Source organism: Taudactylus pleione, unplaced genomic scaffold, assembly GCF_031769625.1.
Source record: "Taudactylus pleione unplaced genomic scaffold, aTauple2 ptg001956l, whole genome shotgun sequence".
NCBI lineage: Eukaryota > Metazoa > Chordata > Amphibia > Anura > Myobatrachidae > Taudactylus > Taudactylus pleione.
Genome location: NW_028286352.1, coordinates 451689 through 458850, shown reverse-complemented (window position 1 = coordinate 458850; position 7162 = coordinate 451689). Strand labels below are relative to the sequence as shown.

At 36.3% G+C, this 7162-nt stretch overlaps 1 pseudogene; it reads left to right on the top strand.

The window, feature by feature from the left end:
• The first annotated feature begins 5497 nt into the window (after window positions 1-5497).
• LOC148436092 (5S ribosomal RNA) lies at window positions 5498-5615 on the top strand (annotated as a pseudogene).
• Window positions 5616-7162: the final 1547 nt, after the last annotated feature.

The following is a 7162-nucleotide window of genomic DNA, read 5'->3' as shown; positions in this document are numbered from 1 at the left end:
TTAAAAAGATCCTCCGTGCCTTCCCATATTATAAGGATATCATCTATATAGCGTTTATATAATACAACATTGTTCTTAAATGGGTTATTGTTGTATATATAATTATTCTCCCAGCACCCCATAAAAAGGTTGGCGAAGCTTGGGGCAAAAATTGTCCCCATTGCCATCCCACAAATTTGTCTATAAAATGTATTTAAAAATTTAAAATAGTTGTGGTTCAGAATAAAAGCCATAATATCACATAAAAACTCTTTATGTGGGGTGCTGATAGATGAATCCATGTCCAAAAATTCTCTGCAAGCATTAATTCCTGTATCATGTTCTATGCACGTATACAGTGATTGTACATCAATTGTTATCCATGAGTAGGATGCTCTCCACTCAATTCCTTCTATGATTTGTAGGACATTAGTAGTATCCTTGATGTATGATTGTAACTGTATGACATATTTCCTTAGGAATATGTCCACATACTCCGATAAATGCGATGTTAGGGAATCAATCCCTGCAATAATAGGTCTCCCCGGTGGACTAGTCATTGATTTATGGACTTTGGGAAGAAAGTAAAAAATGGGGGTAGTTGGATTGGTTACCAGGAGGTATTGAAATTCGTCTTTTGTAACAATACCATTGTGTAGTCCATAGACAAGTAACGTTCTCAGTTCGTCAATATACTCCTGTAGGGGATCTCCATTCAATACAGCGTATGAGTTTGTATCTCCTAAGAGTCTATTGGATTCTTCAAGATAATAAGAACGATCCATTATTACCAATCCCCCCCCTTTATCAGCTTGTTTGATGATTATTTCTTGATTCTTCTGAAGATTCTTGAGTGCTTCTTTCTCTCTATTTTTCAAGTTTTGTTCAGTAGGGATTTCAATGTTTTCATCACAAAAGTCTTTCTTCACCAGTTCATAAAAAATGCTGAGGTAATTACCTTTAGATTCTATTGGATAATACTTAGATTTATTTTTCAAACCCGATTTTGACTCGTTTCCAGTGTAGTTCATGATAACCGCATTATCTTTTTTCATTTTAGGGTTAGATTCCTCACAAATTTATTCAGGTCAATGAAGGTTTGGAATTTATTCATATTACTGGAAGGTGCAAAAGATAATCCTTTACTCAGAAGAGATACTTCGGATTGTGTTAAGACGTGTTTAGATAGATTAAAAATCCCCTTCTCCTTAGGGTCTATTGCACATTCCTTCTTTTGTAATTTCTTCCTGTTGCCCCCTCTAGTTCCTCTTCTTCTCTTGTTCTTCTTTTCATAGGTGACGCTAATCTTGTGGTTTCTTTGAAGGTTTTCCTCGGGTTCGTCCTGTTGTACTCTGGGCCTGGGGATAAAAAATCAGTGTCGCTGTTAGACTCGTAACGTTGAAGTGTAGAGAAACGATTCTTCGAGTGATAGGTGTTAAATTGGTTGGATTCTGCACGATCATCATCCCTTCTGAAACTCTGTCTTCTTTTGTATGGCGCCATTCTCCATGGAGTTCTTGCTTGAACAGGACGGTGTATTTTCACTTGTCCTGAAGTTTTGGGAAATCTACTCCAATTCTTTACTTTATTTAGTTCGTAATCTTGTTTGTCCCTGATGAACTTTTTTTCTTTACCTTTCATGACATCTTCTTCTATCCATTCTAGTTTATGTACTAGTACCGCATCATTAGTTCTGTAGTCCTCTTTATCTTTAAAAGCCTCCATTTTAATCTCTTTATTATTGATTTCTGTCTCCAGTTCAGAGAGAATTAATTTCTTCTCATTTATAATCAATTTCATGAGGTCTATGGAACATTTGTGTAGAGTGTTGTCCCATTTTTCCATGAACACTGGATCATCCACCCCAAATGTAGGATTTTTCAGGAGTCTTAGACCCCTTGGTACCCTATTTATATCCCACCATGCTTTTATTTCTTTGGTAATAAGTTTTTCAAGTTCCCAAAACTTATTGTCTAAATTCTCGGTGGGGACATTAGTATTAATTTGTGTTATATCTTCATTAAAGATTTTTTGGCATAGATCACTCCTTCTATTTTTGCGTTCATTATTTTGATACATAATTTAAATAATAGGGTAAATATATATCAGAAGGCTGCCGTGTAAAATAACCAGAGGGTTTATGTAGAAATGAGAGAACACGGCGCCAAAGGATAATAAACACCCTATTTCAGTAGAATAGGAAGAAGTCCTACTCCTTAGAACCAGTCGTATTCAAGTTATATATGTCTTTTAAAATATAAAAAGTATAGTATATAGCACTCCCCTATAGTATGGGTGTCAGCTCAAACAGAAGTATAGCAGTGGTGATCTGCTGTTATTAAATTTATGAAAACATTGAATCTGTTCAAAGCGCCTGTGTGCTAAACAAAGTGATGTGCATACATAAATATTATTAATAAAATAAATATTAATAAATATTATTGATAAACTTCAGAAAAATCAATATTAAATATCTGTGGTCTTTTAACCAATAAAGTGCAAAGTGCAATTGTGAAGCAAGTTCCTTAGTAACACATATACAACAATAGTACCATCTAACAAAGTGCGAGTGAGAATAAAATAGTACTCTGACTATAATATACGTAAAATGGACACACAAAATTTATTTTAAGACAAGAAACGTGATATAAATATAAAATGAAACAATAAAAAATAAATAATAAGTTTATGCAGAAATGGATGTGCTATACACAGCAATTAGATAGTTGTTATTGACCAGTATATGAGGGTATGCACAAATAGATAAATATTATAAAAAAGACATAACAATCAACATAATTTTAAAAAGGAATTCTGCGGCTTATCTGATAAGTATGGTAGTAAAGTTCATGAGAGGTAAGTGGAGCATCCAACGCATTTCATCTGCCAATCAGACTTCTTCAAGGAATGAAAAGCTCCTCTGGGGTGTCTGGTTTATAAACCCCCTTAATAGGGACAAACTAGCCTCAATTTGGAATCAATTAGGTCACTTCCGGTTTCTGTGTAATAATTGATTCAGTGACCAAAGTTCTAAGAGCCAAATAAATAAATCAATAGTAGTGTGGATGAAATAAAAAGCGATATCGCGCTATTAGTTCAATAAAAAATGCATATATAAAGTCTTCTATTTCTACAAGTTGCGAAATGAGTCCTGCACGTTATGTTACTTCCGCCAGTCTTACGATCTCTCCGAGCGGCACTTCCGCCCTTCTCCTCGGGTCAATCTATGGAACGTCATCATTGGCTGGTTACGACATCCACCTTTGAGGTGCGTCACTTCCGTTCATGTATTCATCCCGGTAGCGGCCATCTTGGTCCTCGCTTAGGTGCATCACGGCCATCTTTGTCCACCCCGTGATGTCCTGTCATCTGCGTTTCTCCATGATATTCATCATCTTTGTTCAACGTTTTAGCTTCCGCCCTTACTGTGAATATTGTGGCTTTTAGTCATCACGCAGCTTCCACGTTTGAAAAATAAATCTAAGTATTATCCAATAGAATCTAAAGGTAATTACCTCAGCATTTTTTATGAACTGGTGAAGAAAGACTTTTGTGATGAAAACATTGAAATCCCTACTGAACAAAACTTGAAAAATAGAGAGAAAGAAGCACTCAAGAATCTTCAGAAGAATCAAGAAATAATCATCAAACAAGCTGATAAAGGGGGGGGATTGGTAATAATGGATCGTTCTTATTATCTTGAAGAATCCAATAGACTCTTAGGAGATACAAACTCATATGCTGTATTGAATGGAGATCCCCTAGAGGAGTATATTGACGAACTGAGAACATTACTTGTCTATGGACTGCACAATGGTATTGTTACAAAAGACGAATTTCAATACCTCCTGGTAACCAATCCAACTACCCCCATTTTTTACTTTCTTCCCCAAGTCCATAAATCAATGACTAGTCCACCGGGGAGACCTATTATTGCAGGGATTGATTCCCTAACATCGCATTTATCGGAGTATGTGGACATATTCCTAAGGAAATATGTCATACAGTTACAATCATACATCAAGGATACTACTAATGTCCTACAAATCATAGAAGGAATTGAGTGGAGAGCATCCTACTCATGGATAACAATTGATGTACAATCACTGTATACGTGCATAGAACATGATAAAGGAATTAATGCTTGCAGAGAATTTTTGGACATGGACTCATCTATCAGCACCCCACATAGAGTTTTTATGTGATATTATGGCTTTTATTCTGAACCACAACTATTTTAAATTTTTAAATACATTTTATAGACAAATTTGTGGGACTGCAATGGGGACAATTTTTGCCCCAAGCTTCGCCAACCTTTTTATGGGGTGCTGGGAGAATAATTATATATACAACAATAACCCATTTAAGAACAATGTTGTATTATATAAACGCTATATAGATGATATCCTTATAATATGGGAAGGCACGGAGGATCTTTTTAAGTCATTTCTGGATTTTATCACTGATAACAATATGAATCTTAAATTCACATCCAACATCAACGCGGCTTCCATTGAATTTTTAGATTTGGTTTTAATTGGTGAAGGCAATCAGATAGTTACTAAGAATTACATAAAAGATGTTGATACCAATAGCTATCTGCACTACAAGAGTGGACACCTACAAAAATGGAAAAAGAATATACCTCGTTCTCAATTCCACAGAATAAAAAGAAATTGTAGTAAGCAAGATACATGTGAGGAACAGATACGCCTGTACACCGATAGGTTCCTGGAAAAGGAATACCCTGCCAATATCATATTGGAAGCAGAAAATAAGACCAATCAACTTAACAGATGTGACCTACTTAAGTATAAAGATCATAAGAAACAAGAGAACAATATCATTCCATTTATTACCACATACAATGCACAGGAAAGAAAGATAAAGACCATACTCAGTAAACATTGGAGACTCTTGTTAATGGATCCAATTCTGAAAGATGTCATTCCTCCTAAACCTCCAGTCGTGTTTAGAAAAGCCAAAAGCCTGAAGGATACATTGGCCCCAAGTATGTTAAGGTTAGGCAATCCTATGAAAGACACCTCTTTCCATAATTGTCCAGGTTCCTATAAATGTGGAAAATGCAATGTATGCAAATTTGTGCATCGACAAAGAAGGACCTTTATGAATGCTGACAACACTAAAGTGTACAAGTGTAATCTATGTACTAGAATGCAGTTGTGGGATGAAGTATGTGGGAAAAACTAAAAGAACATTGAAATTGGGGATTCAAGAGCATGTGCGCAACATTAAAAATAAGGTTGAAGGACATATGGTTGCTAGACACTTCACATCACAACTCCGATCCAGAGGATCTTACCTTTAAGGCAATTGAGCATGTTGAATTAGGAGAGAGAGGGGGAGACTTAGCAAATAAACTTTCAAGACGTGAGATGTACTGGATCTTTGAATTGGACACCATGACTCCCCGAGGCTTCAACGAGGGCTATGAGATAGCTCCTTCATCTAATTACCAAGGCTAGCACTGTATGTGTGGATGTCTTTTGTCCTAATTATCTACGGCCATACCCATGTTTAAGCGCCCAATCTCGTCTGATCTTGGAAGCTAAGCATTTGGGGCCTGGACAGTACCCAGAAGGGGGACCGCTGGGGAAGACCAGGTGCGGTAGATACACTTTGGACATATATGTGTATCCCCCATCAGTGTATAGACAGGACACTTGCATCATATTCCAAGAATTTGAAGACTCATGTACTAAGGACAAGCAAAAGATGGGCGAATATACCTTTGGAGAAGATTCAGTGCTAATTTATACATTGAAAACATCCTTATGAATGACGAAGAATTCATATTTATGGATTTTATGAACATACTTTCTAATGTCTCCCTCTAAGAGGCCTCTCTCTAGGACATTCCCCTCCCTTTATACTGACTATGTTGGCTTTTTGGATACCCCCTTTTTGTTCCAATTGATAACTATTTAGTGTTTGAATATTCCTCAATAGGTGTTATACTATTTTTAATAACATTATTAAAACTCTGGTTGATTTTCTGATCACTGAATACCTTATTAAATAGGTTATAGTTGTAAACCACTTTAATAGAAGACTTCAATAAAGTATTGATAAATATCACTAAGTGTGGAAGGATCATATTATCCCTGCCTTTTATATGATGCCATATTCCACGTTTTATACTAAAAAGATGCCTATAATCATTCTATTTCTATTATTAGAATAATATGGCCTGAATCCATGGGTGGACCAAGATGGCAACACCGTTCATATGTGAGGAGAAAGATGGCTGAAGATTATTCTGCCACTAAGGGCGGAAGCTGCGTGATGACTAAAAGCCACAATATTCACAGTAAGGGCGGAAGCTACACGTTGAACAAAGATGATGAATATCATGGAGAAATGCAGACAGGACACCACGGGGTGGACAAAGATGGCCGCGATGCACCTAAGCGAGGACCAAGATGGCCGCTACCGGGATGAATACATGAACGGAAGTGACGCACCTCAAAGGTGGATGTCGTAACCAGCCAATGATGACGTTCCATAGATTGACCCGAGGAGAAGGGCGGAAGTGCTGCTCGGAGAGATCGTAAGACTGGCGGAAGTAACATAACGTGCAGGACTCATTTCGCAACTTGTAGAAATAGAAGGCTTTATATATGCATTTTTTATTGAACTAATAGCGTGATATCGCTTTTTATTTCATCCACACTACTATTGATTTATTTATTTGGCTCTTAGAACTTTGGTCACTGAATCAATTATTACACAGAAACCGGAAGTGACCTAATCGATTCCAAATTGAGGCTAGTTTGTCCCTATTAAGGGGGTTTATAAACCAGACACCCCAGAGGAGCTTTTCATTCCTTGAAGAAGTCTGATTGGCAGATGAAACGCGTTGGATGCTCCACTTACCTCTCATGAACTTTACTACCATACTTATCAGATAAGCCGCAGAATTCCTTTTTAAGATTAAATTGATTGTTATGTCTTTTTTATAATATTTATCTATTTGTGCATACCCTCATATACTGGTCAATAACAACTATCTAATTGCTGTGTATAGCACATCCATTTCTGCATAAACTTATTATTTATTTTTTATTGTTTCATTTTATATTTATATCACGTTTCTTGTCTTAAAATAAATTTTGTGTGTCCATTTTACGTATATTATAGTCAGAGTACTATTTTATTCTCA